Genomic DNA, 21,849 nt, shown 5'->3' with positions numbered 1-21,849 from the left:
AAAATCAGGTATTTTCTAAATTTAAATAAATACATAGCTCAAAAAAATAAAAAATAAAACAAGCAGATGACATGCAGATTGCATAAAATATGCAAATGCAACAAAGTGTGAGCCTTTAGCTTTTCGTCACTCGTCACTATACTAACATCGCGTTGCTAAGATTATAAGTTATAACTATGGGATAGGAATATTGATAGTGCATATCTCTAAAAATCCCTAAATAGGCAAGTATGACTTCACTTATTAACCCAAAAGAATGCATTACAAATATGCACTTCTAATTAATTTTTATAATCATTTTGTTTTTAATACTTCATTGAATTTAATAACAACTATTGAAATTAATAATACATATTGTTTAGACGTTTCATGTAGGTACATGATATAATTGTCAACTGTGTACTAAACTCGTTAAATATATATATAGGTAATATTGTTAATATTAATACAATTATAAATATGTATAACATTTTTTAAATTTAAATTATTGAAATATGCAACAAAAAATTCAAAGTAAAATAATTAGGTAGGTATGTCCTAAAGCAAATAGTGCATTCAAAATCAAATTATATTTCTAGCTATATATAATACCTTGCAGGTGATCGTATTTGTTTTTCACAGTCACCTAAAATATACTACGCTAAAGTCCTCAACCATAATTCTAACGTAATAATATTATACCTAACTTATAAGTATTATTAACAGTAAATGTATACATAGGTACCTACTTGAAAATACTTTATTGTATTTTTGTGTATATAATAGGTATATACCTACCTATAATTGCAAATTAGTAGGTACCATCGATACTTTAAAACCACTCCGTCCGCCTCGCTGTAGCTATGCGTTGCAACTCGCTGCAAAAGTACGTAATGTTTGCCTGGGGCTTTGGACAAATATCGTGTTATATTAAAAAATGTCGAGAACGGTCTCAAGTGTCCGCGAAGTTTACTACGCCATCTAGCGCTGTGCTAATTTAATTTTATCGCGTATAGACGGCAATTGATAAACGATCGATACGTTTTTTGAATGAACAAGCGAACGCATCACAACAATATATTATATTATTATATTAAATTTTGCTTAGTTGCACATAAAAACGCCTCCATTCACGTTTCTCGTATGCTCTAGTGTGCTCTTCATTAGCATACAGTCGGTATAATTATTATAGTCAACAGAGGCGCAATTACGTCAAGGTACCTATTTGTTTTTTTTTTCTCGGCGAGACGATTTTTTTACATAAAATGCACCACAGTTTTTTAACGTACATTTTAACATGGATACAATTAATATAGACGGTACCTGTATACCGTTCTAACTTCTAATATGCAAATATTATTCAAATAATAAAAACAAATTACCAACGTGGAAGTATAATATTGTAACTATCGCTTTACCGTGTGATTTATTGGTTATTAACGATTTGTGATTATTATTGTAATACAAGATTCCTCATAAGTTTGACTACCTATATCAAAAAAAAAAAAAAATGTCTACAAGCAAATCAAATTAAATTTTTAAGAGCGTTTGAAATTCATATTTTTACAATATTGGATATTCACTCGATTTCTCATGTAGTGGTTTTGTTATTTTATTGTTATTCAAAAACGAATAACTGTAGATACATGAACATTTTACTGAATGTTTATATTTTCATATTCTATACACCATACAATTTTGAAAATATTTTGAATCTTTTTAAGCTGATTACAGACATTGATAGTTTTTAATTTTTTTAGTTTTTTTTTTCTATGAATATCAATAAAATTTTATTTTATAAGAATTCTGGTTTCTTACCGCCAGAAAACTACCCACATGTTCAGGGCAGGGGCGTAATTAAGGAGGGGATGAGTGGGATAGATCCCTCCCAGAGCCTATATAATATGTATATTTATTTATTAATTTGTGGCTTAATGTGCCTGTTGGATTATGTGTTTTGTCATGCTGACATCACTACAAAGTTCATACTATATTAAATAGAATTAATATAAAGACATTTTATAAATAGGTGGAAAATACTGATAATAAGAAACAACGACTATATAGCGACTGCAGCTAATACGCCGAAACAGTTATCATTTTATGTGGTTATTATTATTGGGGTTGACCGTTGACGTTATAAATTGTACATTTTGTACTACCACAAATAGATAAAAACAATGCAATTGCTGAATTGAGACTTTGGAGGGCAAAGCTCCAAAGAAGTGGGATTATACCTAAAACTGGAATTGATGCTCTTACTGAATGCAATTCAGAAATTTATCCGAATATTAATCTGTTATTGAAAATATTATGTACGTTCCCGGTTTCCACTACAACTCCCGAACGTATGTTCTTGACACTCAAACGAGTTAAAACATATCTCCGTAACACAATGTGTGAAGTAAGTTCATTATTATGATAAATTATTATTGAAGTATCTAGTTTTATTTTATTTTAAAATTTAAATAATTATTGGTAATTTTTATTAATTACAGGATCGATTAAATGGTTTAACCATGATGGCTGTTCATAAATCAATAATTGTGTTAAATCCTGGTTATGTGATTGGCAAGTTGGCTAAACAGCCAAGAAAATTAGAAATTCTTTTATAGGTTAGGTTAACAGTATAAAAAAAACCTATATACGTTATATCATATTATGAACAAAATAAATTTAATATTTTAATAATTATTATTTAATTTATAAGTAAAATTTAATTTTAATATATTCAATATTTACATTTTGAAGAATTTATTACAATATTGTATAGGCACTGAATTGTGTAGAATTTTAAAGTAACACTAATTAATACATTTTGTGTACTTATATATTAATTTAAAGATTTTTGATGAAATAGGATTCTCATATACACTCACCACTGTACTTGAAAATCTAAGTATTTTGTGTTTAAAAAAATGTCTATCCCCCCCTAAGACAAATTCCTAATTACGCCACTGGTTGAGGAGGGACACCTCTCTCGTGACCTACGAGCCGCACCGCGTGTAGGCCTTAAGGCCAAGTCGGCGGAACTCGTAGGTTTTAAACACGTAGTGGCAAATGAATGCCAGAGATTTATATAAAGGGGAAAAGGGTTGTATTAGTTGAGAAAAATAAAATAATAAGGGTGAAGTTTAAGGTAATCATGAGGTTTTTATATTTTACATAGAGTAAATAATAGTTATAATTAATATTGGCAATCATAAATAATAATAATTTGGCATTCACACATGTGAATAATAAGTTTGAGTTGAATAATATAATATAATAATTTGGCACATGGCAGGTATGGTAAAATGAATAATAATAATACGGAACCTGATCATTAGTTCATTGGTAATAGTAATTTGAATAATGAACATCCGTATTGTAAAATATAATATTAAAGTTTAGGCCCACGGGAGACCGCACGCCACATAACTCATGGTATGCTCTCACAAGGTTACCTGGTGTGTACATGATCGCATCTTTTTTGTTGAGTTTAAATATATTTTTGAAGTACGCCGGAGCATGGAGCTTGCGACAGCTTGGGGAAAGAAAATATAAAAAGGACCCACGTCTTGCGACGCCTATAAATCGTGCTTTAAAGGGGGGGGGGGGGACATAGGGAAATTTACATTACAACATTTGATGGAAACAACGACCGACGACTTGAGCAGCATCTTCTGTGGAGATTCCGTTGTCTGGTACCCTCGGCCACCGGCGGCCCACGGGAGACAGCTTGGCCCATCATGGCGGTGTTGATTATACGTGCAGAAGATGGAAAGCCAGGATGTGTGCCGTAGAACTGCGAGACGATCGGCCACGAGGTTTGTCGGGTATCCGTGTTGGTATCCCGTGCCGTGCTGGTGTACGAAAACGTATTGTGTCACGAGTGGTTATATATTATAATAATATTATATTATATCCTTATCTATGGGTTGCGAAAAAAGAAGTGTTTTTGAAATCGGTGACGGAAATCCACGGCTTCGGCCCGGCGACGGAGCTCCGTGTGTGTTGTGGAAAGTGGGGCAGGTCAGTGTCGGCGTTTTTATCATTATTTTACAATAATACAATTAATTAATTTTCGGAGACAGGTTGCTCTGCCGGTGTAATGCTGCCGGGCGCGACCGAGGCGCTGACAGCATCGTCGGCCGTGGGCAACGGCGTGTGGACACCGAACACTGCAGGTTGTGGGGGTCGGGGTATATTTGTTACATAATACTGCGATCATTTACGCATTAGCGCGCGATAATCATAACAAAAACTGATTAAACGTGAAAGATTCCGCGATGTTACAATTTGTTGGATAAAAAACTTAAAATTTAATGCAAGGCTATGTTATTACAATAGCAGTTGAAAAATATTAAAAATACATAGGCACATTTTTTTTATAAGCATTTAAAGTTCAAATTTTGACAAAATTCATCGAATTTAAAATGTAATAATTATTTTGTAGTTAAAAATTTATAAAATGTACAACTTTTATAGCTAAAGATTGAAAATTTAAAACGAGTTTTATTTTAAACAAATATATAGGTAAATTACTTTATTCACAATAATATCATCAAATATACTTAGTAATATCATAGGCTGACTGACCGTTTTAGCTCAGAATCGTGTATCTTATACAATGATATTATTATATTATTGAATTTAAATTTAACACCATCCATTACAGGGACCCACTTGTAACAAAACAGAGCGACATCCACTTGCCCATTTTTTTTTTTTATATATAAATGTCAATTAAATTTTATTTGTTGGGTCAAAAAGCTTGAACATTTATGTCAACTGGAAAGTCAAAATAAATTATTATGAGCGTTTGAATCATTTTTACAACATTGGAGGATATTCACTCGATTTCTCATGTGGCGATTTTTAGATTCTGAGCGAAGCGATGAATGTATTGATTTTACAATGATGTGTGTTTTTTTTTAAATTTTTTTTTTGTGCCTGTCATCACCTTTTAGGACAGTAAAAGTGCTTGGATTTTTTTCAACAGTAACTTTTCTGATAGGAAAGTGAATCTAGTTGATACTTTGGGGGGTCTCAAAAGTAAAGCTTTCCCGGTAGTTATCAAAAGTGACATGAAAAACGAAAGAAAAATTAAGGAAAAACGGGAATTTTTACGCAAAATCTGTTTTTGAGAAAATCGATTTTGGTTTTTGGTGCAACTTTAAAACAAATGACTGTAGGTACATGAAATTTTGACCGAATGTTTATATTAGCATTTTATATACACCATAACATTTTCCAAATATTTTGACTTATTTTGAGCTGTTTACATTTTCAGTTTCCATTTTTTTTAGTTTTTTTTCTACAAATATCAATAAAATTTTATTTGTTGGGTAAAAAACTTGAAAATGTAATACAAGGGTCCTACTATATTGTTACAATGACATTTGAAAAATATTAAAAATCCTTAGTCACAGTTTTTATTTATAAGCATTTAAAGTTCAAATATTGACAAAATTTATCAATTTTAAAATGTAATAATTATTTTGTAGTTAAAAATTTATAAAATGTTCAACTTTTATAGCTAAGGATTAAAAATTTAAAACAAGGTTCCACGTAAATAAGTAAATATATAAATTACTTTATTCACAATTATATCATCAAATATACTTAGTAATATCATAGGCAGACTGACCGTTTTCGCTCAGAATCGTTTTTCTTATACAATGTTGTACAGCAGAGCAACATCCACTTACCCACTTTTTTTTAGTTTTTTTTCTATAAATGTCAATACAATTTTATTCGTTGAGTCAATAAGCTTGAAAATTGTATATAAGGTTACTGATATGTTGTTACAATAGCAGTTGAAAAATATTAAAAATACATAGCCATAATTTCTTTTTATAAATATTTAAAGTTAAAATGTTGACAAAATATATCAAATTTCAAATTTCAAAAATTATTTAGACCGTCTTCGCTCAGAATCGTTTATTAAATAATTAATATTGACTTAAAATAAATATGGATTATGGTGGTAATAAACCTACCGATACAAAAGAATTAATTTGTGACTGGTATGTTATTAAGTTTGAAAGTTGTTATAATTATTATGCAGTGGAAATCGGTAATTCGGTTATTGAATTAGATACATTAAATTTAGATAATCACGTGAATGTCGAATTTTGTCAAAATTTTAACTTCAGATACTCATAAAAAAAATCTGAGATTACACTCAACTTTATTTTTAATTCCAACAGTAACAACTTTTTTTTCCGAGTTAATCTAGGAACGGAGGAGGAACCACGTTAGCATTACTTCTTCTCCAGCCACCATCATTTATTGACATAAAACGTAATTAAATATCAATAACGTCAGGCCTAACCCCCCGTGACCTGGCAAACTTTCCTCAGCCAACGCTGGTAAGTATATATCTGCCAGGGAGCGCGTTGCTCAGGGGGCTCACAAAAGTTTTTAAAAAAAAAAGTAAAAAAGATAGTATTGCGTAAGGCGAAAAAGTTATTTTAAGTATATAATGTAGTGCAAAGAGTTTTGAGGAATTGTACCTGTTTATATATAATTTTAACACCTCCTGATATCCGTCAAAAAATAAGTATGCAATTGGGGCAAAACGGTTTTTACATGTTATTAATATATAATTTTGTACTACTTTTACATAATTGTTTTACCGCATTGATTAAATATACATTGTATATTATGATAATCATGTATTTAAATTATTAAAAGAATATCACGAAAAATAAACAATATAGCCTCATGAAACCTTAGCGTCACCATTTTGCCCCATGGTCCCTTTTACTAATTACTATACTCACTCGTGACTATATTACTATACATATAATTATTATATAACGAAGTTTAACTTTTGATAATTGAGGTAAGTTCTTTAACTATTGCTGTTGCCTGTCTGCTGACAGTAGTCTCCTGAAGCCCCCTGAGGCTCGCCTCGATTTTTTTCCCAAACCAAACAACTTTTTTATTCGATCTTGTATTCTTGTAATAACACAAAAATACGATCAACTAAAGTGTTGATGTATTAAAAAACCATTAAGTATGTATTAAATATTATAGTAATATAATTTTAGGTAAGACATACTTAAAATTGTAACTGAATAATTAATTGTCTGTATGAAAAACCATTATCGTGGCTCGTGACTGTATACCGAGGAACTTCAGTGGGAACAGTGGGAACTATTATGACTAGCCACGGCACGTCTGTGGTACTAAGCACTAAGTACTAAAGCACTAAGCCAGCACGAGCCACGAGCCGAGCCACGCGCCGTGGGAAGCTGGCCTTAAAAATACGGATGTTGTGACGTCCATGGCAATCAAGAGCCGTGTTGTAATAAAAAAAAAATGTCCGTCTATCGTCTATTGCGTCAGACTACTCCGACAAAACGGACTCCGGGTACCAGGGTCGCACGTGCTAGTTGCTACTGGTTCTTCAGTTTCCGCGGCGGCGGTGTCGCGATCGGTTGCCAGTGGTGGCGACGGCGGCTGTGCTAATGCAGTTGTATAATATTAATATTATTATGCTCGTTCGTCACGATCGCAACATACACTCCTGTTACATTATATTCAGAGTTTTCCCGAATATTTTCACATTAACCAATTAAACAATTTTAACCTAACCTACAAAAATGTTCCTACTCGTACGCGATTAAAGATAGTATTATCAGCTATAGCCGTGACTCGACCGTAAGTAAGTTTCCACCACGGACTAAGATAGTATGAACTGTAAATGAACGCCTAATCACGGGTCCACTTAAGGTTATGAGTAGGCTTGTACGGGGTGAAGTTGGGCAAATACGATTCGCGCTCTATCTATGTTTATATATGAGAACCATAAATTTCTACTTTTTGAATTTTCCCTCCAATGTATAATATTATTGTAATTATTACAGTGAAACTTCCATATAACGAAGTCGAATAAGCAGCCAAAAAAAATTCGTTATATAGATGAATTCGTTAAATAGAATTACGTATTTTTTTCAACTTTTTTTTTATTATTTTTTTATTATGTATATTGTATGTATGTAAAAACAACATCAAATATCATATTACAGTTTAATTTAATTTTTTAACCTTAAATATAATTTAAAGAAATAATCAGTAAGTTTTGTTTGCTTATTATTTTTGAAAATTTTCATTCGTTTTCTATTGCTGAGGAGAGAAGAATTTTGCATTTGATTGGTTACGTTTTCACGGTTTTTCAAAATGGTTGATAGAGAACTTGTTGGAATACTATATTTTGCGGCAATATCTTTTTTTTAACATCTATACCAACTTCGTTTAAAATTTCAAATTTATCGGCGATGGATAAACATTTACGTTTTGACATTTTTTTTGTACGGACGAAGAGAAAACGAAGGAATGTATACTCGTTTGCACCAATATTGGAACTGAAGTGTACTACAGTAAAATTAATCAGTTTGCCAACCTTCGGTGTCTTATCTTTATCGGGTACATTGTTCATGTACAATTTTAGAACTATGACATAAACTATCAATTTGATAGTGACAACATTTACAAAAACTGGTTTTTATCGAATAATTATTTCGTTATATAGAAACATCAGATTCGTTATTTGGAGATAAATTTACGTGTAATTAACAATGAAGGTCATGGTTCTTAAATGTATTTATTTACGTGTTTATAATTCATCACATTTGACTTGGTTTTAATCACATAGTATCTATAATTATCATTTACCACATTATTAATATTCAATTACAAATACGTATATTATATTATATTATTAAAAAAATTATACATTATGATTAATGTTTTAAATATTATGTGTAATTCAACTTAATTAATTTAACAACTTCACAAACATATATACAAATATTTCGAAGGATCGATACGTCTAATAATAAAGTTAAAAACATAGTATACAAAAATATTATACAAAATATAGGAAATAATAATAATAATTATCAAACAGTAATTTATTAAATGTAGGCACGAGGCATATTATGGCACATAATATATTATCGTAATTTAAAACAAAATTGTATTTATAATATATAATTTTTTTAATAACATAATATAATATAATATACGTATTTGTAATTAAATATTAATAATGTGGTAATAATGGTAATTGTAGATACTAATTAACGTTTAAAAAATATTTGTTCATGTTGCATGTGGTTGTGAGTAATATTGTAGTCTGGGGATTTTTTTTCCGATTACCGTTACATACTATCTTAGTCGGTGGTTTTATTACTTACTACATACCTATTTACATCAAATTTAATTTTTCTATTCCTACTTTAAATGTTGCAAAATGGCACCAAGACGTAAAGTAGGTATGTAAATGTTCAATTAATGTGAAAGTTGTGAAGATCAGACAAATGTTACACTGTTCAAAGTATACGAAAGTAACAAAGTAGCTTGTGAATCAGCAGTACATAATACAGTAAACAATCAATTAAAACCATTGAACTATACATTTGTTCTAAACACTTTGCACCTGATGACGTTATTACTAACTATTCACAAACACCATCTGATGTAACTATGCCACATTATACATTTCTATTCAATTTGTTGACGAACGTAGAGGAATCATTTCAAAAATGTTGCAATGATTATGATGTTTTTCAACAGACAGTTGATGATTTTTTCAACAAAAAATTAAAAATTATCAACACTTTTCCATGTAGTATACATAAAATTGAAGTACTGACTTTTATATAATATCATATTACGTAAAGATAAGGATGTGTCAATATACAAAAGTTTTAAACAATGATCAAAAAAAAAAAAATAATGCAAAGAAAAAGAAGAATTCAAAACTTGTTAATACATAGATTAAAATATTAATCAAATTAGAGAATACAGTCAGAAACAGAATTTTGAAATGGAGACTTAGGGAGTGATAAAAATGCTTACTGTTTCGTCTGTATTTTTATAATTAAAATTTAAAGTAGGTATAGTGTAATATTTTTTAGTTAATAAATAAATCGCGTATTTTTGTTATGCATGTGTACTTATTACCCTACGTTTTAAAAATCCAGAATCTATTTTCCTTCAAAACCATTTTACGACATCAAAAATGTATTACATAAATTATAAATATTAAATAATAGTAATAACCAATAGTTCCATCCTAGTCCGTGGTTTTACTTTAAAATGTATTATTATATTATCTACTTACCTATCTTTATTTTGAATAAATTATTAAAAATAGATACGTCTTCAATTACATTCTTGACTCCTGCTGTCGCCAATTAATTTGTTTACAAATCGGTACATAATTGCCATTTGTAAACATTAAATATTTTATTGTGTACCTATAATACAACTAGGTATACAATTATACAAGATAATATTATTATTATTATTATTATTATTGGTAAATGGTAAAGCACTTAATTAAAAACATTAAAATTAAATCATATTAAATATAATAGATATTAGGTACCTATCTTAGTATCTTACAATGTGCTTCTGGTTGTTATTGTAATAACTATATTTTAATAAAAATTGAATTTATTCACATGAATCCGGAATTTAGGCTCTATATTTAAAAATAACAAGCACCTACATATAAAATAACAAAAGCTTAATTCATACAAACCATATTAAATTCATAATGGAACTAAATATTATATGGGTAATTATTCATAGTATTATTAGTATCACAGTGACACTGATACTAATTTTATTACATTGATATGTAATATTTTATAATACCTAATTAATATTTTAGTGAAGATATTACTTACTTACAAGTTCTAGTGTTTATTTTAATAACTTTTTCAGCCAAAACGTCGACATGGTTCTTATACGAATTTAATGATTTTATTTTTAAATGAAAATTGAAAAATGTAACATTATATTATTATTTTAGATTTTTAAATCATAGTTAATTATCATTTTAATGATAATAAGATATGTAATTATTAATTAGGCAGAAAAGGCGACAAACGTAAAAACATTTCCTAGCCTTTAGGTACTTATCATTATTAATTATTTCTATTGTAAACAATTGTATGTCCACATCACTTTTCTTACCTACGCATAGGTTATAATGGAACGGAGTGGCCGTCGGCCGAGCGGACTACGGCGTCGGTTCCAACGCGTACCGTCGCTGGTTCGAATCTCGACCACGGGTGGCTCTTTTCTCTAGGCAAGCAACTGTCTAGAGAAAGAGGCCGCCATCCCCCGACCGGCCATGGCAGAAACCTACGGGTGCCCAATTTTCAATTCTGTCAAAACCAAAACACACATGCTTATACCAAACCTACAGTACCCTTCTACTTGACCCGAGTTGCCGTGGGTTAATCGATAAAAAAAAAAGTTATAATGGGTGGAATGCTAGTTAAGCCCACTTAACGGGTTTTACCACTTTTACACAACATAATTAAAAGTGGTATAATAAGCTTAGTCAGTGTCATACCCTATAGGTAATGCACGGATAGATACTCATGACTTATGGTAAAATGCACATTTAAATAACACATTCAAATATTCAATATTAGAAAATGACTTAAGGGGGCTGGAGCATACCATCTTTTAAGGGGTAGTGCTTAGGCATTTCATATTACATGTACATTTTAGCTGTGTCGATGTATGAAAAGTAAATGAACATTAGTGTGTGTAATCCGTTATCGCACTTTTCGCGACGAAATTTGAATTACCGGATTTATGATAATAATCAAAATAAACCATACCGTATGAAAATTCGTCGGAAAAAGATATATTTATATTATTTGTTTATATAAAAAGATTTCCGTTTTTTAATTACACATCTTTTATTTTTTTATTTTGTATTGCATAATCTTTAGCGGTTGCTGGACATTTTATTTCTACTAATGCATCTAACTCAATTAATCCATCTGGTGACACAGCTAAAAAGGGTTGATTCATATCTATTATTAATCCTGCTGGTAGAATTTCTTTTTCGATAACTATTTCTAATTTATTGTTCTTTTGCTATGTTCTCATTTTCTATACCTTAACGAGTTGATGCATTCCCTTTGAATGTTCCAATAACATAGAACTAACTACTTTATCTCTTGAGTAGTTTTCCGAAATTTACAAATTCTACCAAATAGTGATGCAATTAAACTGTAAAAATTAAATGGCAATATCAACAATTTTCATAAACTAAAAAATATCCTTATACCAATGATTACATTTGTTTAAAAAAATTAATTTTTAACTGTTTAACATTTTTGTTAAATAATAAGTGTTCCTTGGAGAAAAAAATAATATGATTCTATTATCTATTCTGCCATTTACTGCTATATAATAATATATTATACTAACTGTTTTCGTCTTTTCGGCTTTATTTTTAATTAATATAATATGATGCATAGTAAGCTTATATTTTTATCAAAATAAACGTATACTTGACTTAGTTGTACCTAGATAGCTACGAAATGAAAAATATAAGAATCCACTTCCGAGCAAACTTAGAAAGGAGGAATATAAACCAAATTTACTTTTCAAAATTGAAATCGAGCTACTGGAAGTATGTTTGATTTTCTTTCACTTATTGAGCTAAATATATGAAAAAAATGGTTGCTCCAGCCCCCTTAATCTATTTTTTTTACAAACGGTATGGTTTTTTTCTTCTTTTATTATATGTACTTACCTAACTAACTCATTTTAGACAATTTCTTATGTAAAATCCTTTTCACACGCACCCGTGCATTCAATATACAACTACCTACTACTGATCTTATAAAACTTTGGTTGTTATATGGCTGTTAGTAAATAACATTGTTTTTGGTTGATGATCCAGTGAAGTTATGTTACGTTTAGCGTTTACGTATATTATAATTTAATGTTGACAAGCGTTCGATACTGTTGAGTTTAGGCAAATTTTTAGTTAAGGACAGTTATAATAGTCGTTGTAATTATAATGTGTGCGTACTGTGTGTCTGGATTGTACATTGGTGTGTATGTGTAATGTGTGTTTGACTGTATGTTTGTATATAAAACAATATAAGCGGATCTCTCCCTTACACGCACGTCCAAGTCACCACTGCGGCGTTCCGCACACAAAAAATAATTATTGTGGATATTATGTACCTATTTTGGATTATATTTTTTTAATTTCGGCAAGAAAAATTTAAATTGAGTTCGATTGAGTAGTAGATTATGGTCGATTGTTATTGATCAAATACGTACAACTATACAAGAGCCGTGAAACCGAGTGTGTAACAGTGAAAACATCGATTTACGAATAAGGCATGGCGACGTTCCGGTCACAAGATCGCGCCACCAATACAGTGACACAATTTGTCGTATACAAAATATAATTGTCAAGACTTATTTACTAAAATTGTAAATTTAATAAATCCAATATAATACAGTAACCTACTCAATGACAGGTACACTCGACCAGGTACTATACAGACACACTGGCGATACAGCAGAGCGTTTTTCCCGGTTTTCATCTAGCAACTTATATAATATAAATATATAATAAATAATAATATGACGTGTATTATTGTATATAGTAGGTATTCAGTGGTGGCGGTCTATGCCGATGGGATATCAGGACTTTTCCCTGTGTTGCGCGGCTAGTACCTAGTGGGCAGTGGGCTGTCATTTATTATAATAAATAATAATAATTGGAGGTAGGTTAGTCCTGCTTTGTTGCTTTAGAAAACAATATTGATGACTGATGTTGAATATATTATTTACATTTTTAAAAATAAAAGTGATTTATTAGATTAAAAAAAAAAACTATTACATAAATTTAGTTTATTGTTTAGAAAATACTGATTTGAGACCAATATTATGTTCTATACAATTTCATAATAACTAATAAGCATGTATTGATACCATAAAAAAAATCACTAAATATATCCAGACAAAACAAATTTGAGTCTCGGTCAAATAGTTTTTCTAGGCAACATACAATATACCTAATTATGCAAGTGTAGGTACCTACCGACTACCCAACAATATAAATTTTAAGTTCATATAATATGTTATCTACCGCACGTATATAGCGGTTCAATATGCTATACCTATACATAAATATAATTATCTATTCAATTTTTTTTTATTTGAATATTTATTATAAATTTGAAGAACAAAATTACAATAAATATGAACCTGCCACCTTTAAGCTATACAATATTCATTATACTTGGTTATTTGCATTATTATAAAATTATTATTTCTTAGTTACTACTTATTAGGTACCTAATATTAAATAGTATCAGATGAATCAAGTAATAAATAAATAAGTGGCTCTCAAAATACTAACGAGGTGAGCGCCGCGTCACGTCGCGACCACTGACGGGTTAATAGATGTGAGTACGTTTACACATAATTTATGAACAAACCTGTACTAAAATTCAAAAAGCATCAATTTGTGGTTGTAAATTAATATAAGTTCTTAAAAAATAGTAGAAAACAAGATTTAATATTTTGAAAACCATATATTATTTTTGATTTACTTACTAAAAAAGAGTGCTAAACATTTCAATCAGCACGCATAAATATTTTTACGTGATACGTTTTCATCTGAAGATAGCATAATGTACGAGTACCAAATGTTTAATTTATGAAATGTTATATTATGGAGCAACAATATGGCACTCGTGTGAACTTTTATTTCTCTTGGTTTTTTTATATAAGAATATAGGATTATACCTGAGCATTTAAAAAACATATGCAAGTGCAATAAGCTTAGTCATCACCTTTTGGAGCATAAAAATTGTTTCGATTTTCAACATTTCGGTTTCTGGTAGCAAATTGGACAGTTAATAATGCTTTATAAAAAAAATAATACAATTTATTGTTATAATAAATTGCAGTTAAAATTCCTATATAGGTCATAACTTATAGGTAGGTAATAGGTATAACGTTAAAATGTAAACAAAATAGAAAATAGATATTAATAAAATAGATGATATCATTATAATTAAACTATGGTGAACTTCTTATAGAGCAATACCCTTCAGAAAATCTCAAATATTATTTATTTTTACTCTAATATCTTAAAAACTTTGAAAAACCTCTTTTTAAGGCTTTTATTGTTACGTAACCATGGATATATTCAACATCAATGTTTAAAATGTACAAATTATTGAAATAATTAAAGTGCTTGACAAACTTTTTTTTTAATAAAATTTAATTTTAAAATATTCGATCCCGGTATCACCCCACAATTCTCTCACAATAGTACCACAATCCGTAACTAACAGGTTTCGCCTATAATATACAGTGTTACGCAAACATTATTTGTAACCCGCTACGATAATTTACCGATTAACGAAAAACGGAAAAATGAACGAGGTCCGGCTGACGGAAACGCACTTGTTGCCGTCCAAGACGCAAAGGACTCGCATGGCCACGTATGTCATGTCGATTGTCGCGTGCATGGTCTGCGGCGGCACTTTCTACAGGGCCCTGCAGGCCCAGTCACAGTACCGATCTTTCCTGAAAAACGCAACACTGACCGAGCACGGCTGGTCGAATAAGGATAACCGGACGGATCTGCTGCGCAGGCTGATCCAATCCGACCGGACCGAAGATTGTGCCAACACGTCCATGAATAACCCGTTACTGCTGATTGGCTCGATCGTGTGTATTACACTTAGAGCGTAGGTATATAGGTAGTATATAGGTACAGTCTTGTCAAAAATACTTTTGAAAAAAATATTAAGATACTTATACTAGTATTCTAATAAAAAAGTTAAAATACTATTATAAAAATTACTACTTACTACTTACCATAGATTTTAACAATTCCTATAACATGTCTAACTATTTAGAGATAAATTATCATATATATGTTCAGATACATTATGTTCGCATATTTCATTCTGCTTTCAGATATATTTCAACTAATATTGATTAAATTTTAATGAAAAAAAAATAAATAAAAAGTGGTAAAGTACTAACTATTAATATGGAACTATTTTAAAATCATTAGATTTTTCAGTTTTCTTAAAATAATGTAATACAGAAACCATATAAAATTAATAAAACGGACTTGATGGTATTTTAATACAAGTATTTAAGTAGTATTTTAATAGTATTCATATAGTATTTTAAATACATTAAACAAATTGTATTTAGTATACCATAATACTTAAAAAATTATTCAATTACTTGTATTCGACTGAGTATAGACTGAATGTATATCACTACATGTGAGCGTGCGGATCCATTACATCCGGCCATAGGCACGGAGTAGGTATGCAGCTGTAGGTAGGTGAACAATAATTCTATATACATTACGTTTTTGGTTTATTCACAAATATTATTATAATATTTAATTACATGTAAAATGTACAACAAACAAAATAAGTAAGCCACTCTGGTGTACATTAATCAACGAGTATATTAATTATATTATATAGGCATAGGTCACTGTAATGAATGTATTAGACATGAGTGGAGATGGTCAAACATTTTGGTAACTATTGTCATAGGTAATAGTAATACTAACATTTTTTAAATTGCCAATTATTTAAAAAAAATTATACTTTTGATCAAGTACATACTTAGTTCAATTTTCTTCCAGAAATCTCCATCAAAGTTGATGATTGAATCATTTTTTATAATAGAAATTATGTGTGCATAATTATATTATACATGATAAAAATACTTTTAGGTATCGCGATAAATTTAATATGTGATTTGGAGAACATCGTTTTAAATCTCCAAACTCCAATTTCTAGTACACAGCTAACTGCTAAGTCTTGGCTTATGATTTGATTTTTAATTTGTACATGAAAATATGCATTGACATCATAATACGAATGAGCTACAATTAAAAAAAAAAGTAAATGTCAATATTGTAGTCAAAAATACTGACTTACTGTAGATCAGTGTTTAATAGGTTTATCGTATACATATTTATCCTATAGGTAGGTACGTTATAACGTATAATATATAAAAATTGGTTTGGAAAATATTTTTAAAATGTCATGTGTATAGACCGTGACGTACCAACCTATAGTACCTATATAGTATTTAATGATATACGAAGTGGTGAAAAGTTGCAGTTCTCTCTACAATAATATTTTATGAATTATAACAAAATAAATAAAATTCTTATTTTTAGTTATACTGTGTTATAGTATTCATTTTTGTACAACTTTAACTTGAAATGTGATTAAAAATAATAATATACAAGGGGGGAAAGTGGGTAATCGCTTTACTGTACTTACAGTGTACAGAAGGACGTGCCGACTGTAACTCTTAATCGAATAAGTTACTGTAATGTACCCACCATTTAACAAATACATTAGGTACAGTCAAGAGCGTACCCAGCCAAGGAGGAGTAAAGGGAGCCATTCCACACCCTCCTCCCCGTCCATTTAACTAACAAATATATTAATATTTAACAAAATCTTAATTTGGGGTAGGAATTTAAAAAGACATCTGGTCGCCTGGCCCCTCTAACCCTGATATAATTTCTAACTTCATCTAATTTCTACCTTGGGTCTAGTACTGACTTTCTTAACTTTACCAAAATTGTGTTAATCAATTTCTTAGATTGTTTGGTCTAATATGAACTATGTATAAGGGATCTTGTTTAAGATGTTCAAGCCTTAGCTATAAAAATTTAATATTTTATTAACTTTCATCTACAAATTATTTGCTAATTTTCATGGTTTTGTTAAAATTTGAACTTCAAATACTTGTATAAAAAAAACCATAGCATGCTATTTGATATTTTTCATCTACAAGGAGGAGAATATTATGTATTAAGTTTTTGTTAATAAGTTACCATGGCAACTAAACCTTACGAAAAATCCGGCGGAAAATAAAAAGTTGTATCCAGCCCAAAAACATATATATGTTAAAAAAATGGTGGTATGTATTTCCAATATTTTCAAATTTCCATAAGAACAATTTATGTGGAAACTCGTATCACATTTTTGACCAAGAATAACTTTTATTTCGACACTTTAAAAAACTAAAAACATTTCAAATGCCTATAAGTAAATAGCTTAAAATTAGTCTACATTTTTGAAATACCATGGTATATAGATAATGATAATTAAAGTTAAAGTGTTTCTTGTCTCTTAAATTAATATTTTTTGAGTAAGTAACGTACCTAATAATAAAATAACTATAATTAGTCGAGGAGATAATCATATTGATAAAAATTGAACGTCTCATTTATTTTTAATTAGGTGTTTAATTTATTAATTACAGAATAGTTTACAATAATTTACATATTTTCATATTTTTGTGATTTTGACGAATTTAGTTACAAAATATAAGAATTACATATATTTTTTTACATCAATTAAATTACAAAGATACAATGATAAACTTCAATATTTTTGATTAATTAACCTCCATAAGCAAAGTTTGTGATGAGGTAAATGAGCTTAGTTATACAAGTTGAACATTTTATACATTTTTAACTACAATATAATTATTAAATTTTAAATAAATATTGTCAAAATTGATGTACTAGGAGCCTTGTATTACATTTTCAAGCTTTTTCACCCAACTAATAAAATTTTATTGACATTTATTAAACTAAAAAACTAAAAAAAATGGAAACTTAAAATGTCCGTAAACATCTCAAAACAAGGCAAATTATTTTCAAAATTATATGGTGTATAGAAAATGCTAATAAAAACTTTCAGTGAAATTGTCATGTGATCTACGGTAATTTTTTTAGAGTTACACCAAAAACCAAAATCAATTTTGCCGAAAATGCGTAATAATTCCCGGTTTTCCTTAATTTTTTTTTTGTTTTTCTTGGCAATTTTAAAAAGTACATGGAATTTAAAATTATACTCGTCAAAATCATATTTATGTATATCAAATATTTTTTTACAAATATTATTCCATAATTTTCATTTCATTTTTAATTACGTATTGTAACCAGAAATTGAGAACAAATCATCTATAGACTATAATATGCCATATTACGGTTAGTAATTTATTATATAGGTATATATAATTTTCCGTATAATTTAAATCATTTTCTAAAACATTAGTTTGTCCAAACTTGCGTTGAAATTACGTATATTGGTATTTGGTACACATTACATTTACAATTTTACAATTCTTATTTTCTCTGTTTTTATATTTATTTAAAAATTCACATATAAATTCTTAGTAATTTATTTTATTGGTATTATAGTTTTCAATTATATCTATTAAAGTAATAACTAATAACAAAATATGATTTAAGATAATAGCTTATAGGTATAATCGTATAGACAATAGATGTACCTATATATACGTATAGTTTTTATTATTATTATTTATTTATTATTTTATTTTTATTTTTATCAACCAGTGCCTTGTTTGGAATGCAGTCGCAGCGTTTAGTGGACATGCGTTTATTTTTGAATTGCTACGATGTTAGTTGTTTGGTACGATCGGCGGTTACCTTTTTACAGTTAACCGACTGCTATCTAAAGTTATACGGAATCATATCAATACTACCAGTGAACGATTATTTTCGCGATAATTTGTGAGTATTGGACCCAACTGCACCACTCGCCGCAATTTCAAAGACACGATGATTTGATATTATTTTGTTTTTAGCCGAACAACTGTGCAACCGTATTACGAAGTCTCTATGGTAAGTGAAGAGTTTTGATATTATTTTATTAAGTTTATTGCACGTATAGGGCCTAGGTACATTACATTTTTCACCATGCACGGCCGCATTTAATGTCTCGTGGTTGGACGGCCGATCACACAATTGAGAACTCGTATAGTCGGTACCTATATATTATAGATTGTAATTTGTATTTAGTATTTTAATATTTTCAGGCGGGGCTGAATTTTATTTTAATTGTGAAGATAATATGTTTTCTCTACCTTAGTCATCTCACACATTATATAAGCCTTTTCTTTTGCCTCGACTTCTGCACTCTGCAGGCTGGAATATGCATTTGAATAATGCACAATATTTGTTCTTTTTCAAACGTATTTTTCTATTAAACTATTTAAAGTAAAATGAAAACTCGAGCTTTGATCCGACCGGAAAAAACTTCTCATATTTCAGATAAAAAAAAATGACTAAAATTCGACATATCAACGAGGCGTTAGAGTTTTTCTTGTAAAAGCATTTTTATTTATTAAAATAGTGCTTCGATAATAGTCATTGAAGTCAATCACTGCCTTGTGCATGCATGTGCGTAAATATCTTTATCTGCGCGTGTAATTATAGCTCACTCACACTAATATCGATTTACATACTTACACACTTCCAAGTCCCATGCGAGGCCGATACAACATGTGAATTGAATTGCCTAAACTTTACTTCTTAATAAATGACCGGCACCGACACCCTTAATAATAGTATTACAAATTAGTAATTACCAAGCCCGAATTAAGAAATTTTAAGGCCCAGGGGCCAAAGTATTAAATGAGGTCCCCCCCTCCAAAAAAAATGTATAAATTATTTAATATTAGGTACCTGTTATAATAAATATATATAGATATTAGGTTCATAGCAATAAATAATGAATAATGTATCACTTTATTTATAAATTATAATTTACAAGCTTTTTACCTCGCTAAATAATCATTAATTTTTCTTAGGTGATTTATGCATTGTTATAGCCTATAACGAAAAAAGTAATGGACAAATCTGAGGTCCCTAAATATATTCCAACTATCGAGGCCCATGGTCCCCAGAATAATAATAATTTATGAAATATACTTTTTAAATATTTTTAATTTATGGAAATACTTTTACTTATACTTTCATTACTAAACACAATTACTTTAGTTTATATTTATGAAATGTAGGTAAGTAAAAGAAACATAATTATTCATTCACAACGGTATGTAATATTAAAGTCATAAAAAAATTATAATTTTTCTACATCTTTATTCATTATGAACATAGTTGTTGAAGGTCTGTGATTAAATATTTTCTTACATAAGGTACATAAAAAATATTTTACATTATTCTTAAAACATTTTTAACTATTCAAAAATGTGTACATATTATCTATTTATCTGTTTAGACTTTTAGAGCATACAATATAAAAACTTGCATACTATATAGCTAATTATTGCTATATTATGTTATATGATACGAAAATATTTATATTTTATTTATTAGATTCAGTGTCTGTTGGAAAAATTTGACGCCTCGGGGAAATTCCCCCCCCGTGCCCCCCTTCCCTCAACCTAAATACGCCACTGAACATAACGTGAATGCATATAAAAACATTTTAATGAATTTAATGACAGTGGTATTAGGAAATATTTATTGTTTATGTTCATCGGTCCACGTTTTGTCGAAAAAAAAATAAATGCAATAATAACAATAAGATAGCGGTAAGTTAAATAAATAATGATTTTTGATTTTAATAGATTTAGTATTTTTGTAATGATCTAATAATTTTATATAATATTATGTAATACAAAAAATATTTTTAAATTAGTTTAGCTTTGCACCCCTTCACCCTTCCCCACTCTCCCAACAAAAATCCAAAACCTTGGCTATGCCACTGTATATAATGTATATTGATATTCAATATTGTATAATGTATAGTCAATTCCCACATAATTAGACATATTTTATAATATTATTATTATTTTTCAATTCGCAATAGGTACTAAGCACGTTAAAACTGTAATGCGTTAAGGCTCTGTCAAACAGAACGCGCGTTAAAGCGGTAAATAGCTCATCGGCGTGGTGCTTTCGCGCGCGTGAATAACGCGACGTTGTAACAAATTAAAATGTAATAACGCTTTCTGTTTGACAGAGCCTTAAAGTCTTAAACTATAGAAATTACTTATCAAAAGTAATTTCCATTGGGTACATTTTTTTCGCTTGGAAATAATTCTAGTGAAATTACGTAACGAGTTAAAAACAACGTAACACCATTACAGTAAAGCGTTACTTTCTGCCCAACGCTGGGCCAGTAGGTGTAGGTAGATAGGCAACATTCGTGAACTTTGGGCACTGCAACGTCATTCTATATTTGCGCA

General features: G+C 29.5%; 2 protein-coding genes across 3 annotated transcripts in view; one reads left to right on the top strand and one right to left on the bottom strand.

Moving 5' to 3' along the window:
• Window positions 1-881, bottom strand: part of LOC132936181 (glycine receptor subunit alpha-2-like) — a 51,548-nt gene extending 50,667 nt beyond the window's left edge. The window contains exon 1 of one of the 2 annotated variants that reach the window (XM_061002872.1): window positions 778-881. The gene's annotated coding sequence lies outside the window, so the exon portion shown is untranslated. The remainder of the gene's footprint in view (window positions 1-777) is intronic. The other variant, XM_061002873.1, reaches the window with a different exon arrangement.
• Window positions 882-19,458: 18,577 nt separating this feature from the next.
• The window catches only part of LOC132935631 (transmembrane channel-like protein 7), a 32,357-nt gene continuing 29,966 nt past the window's right edge, over window positions 19,459-21,849 (top strand). Inside the window, exon 1 of the mRNA XM_061002223.1 lies at window positions 19,459-19,477. The gene's annotated coding sequence lies outside the window, so the exon portion shown is untranslated. The remainder of the gene's footprint in view (window positions 19,478-21,849) is intronic.

The sequence above is a fragment of the Metopolophium dirhodum genome, chromosome 1 (genome assembly GCF_019925205.1).
Source record: "Metopolophium dirhodum isolate CAU chromosome 1, ASM1992520v1, whole genome shotgun sequence".
NCBI classification, from domain to species: Eukaryota; Metazoa; Arthropoda; class Insecta; order Hemiptera; family Aphididae; genus Metopolophium; species Metopolophium dirhodum.
The sequence above is the reverse complement of the archived record's forward strand: the minus strand, read 5'-3'. Positions and strand labels throughout refer to the sequence as shown.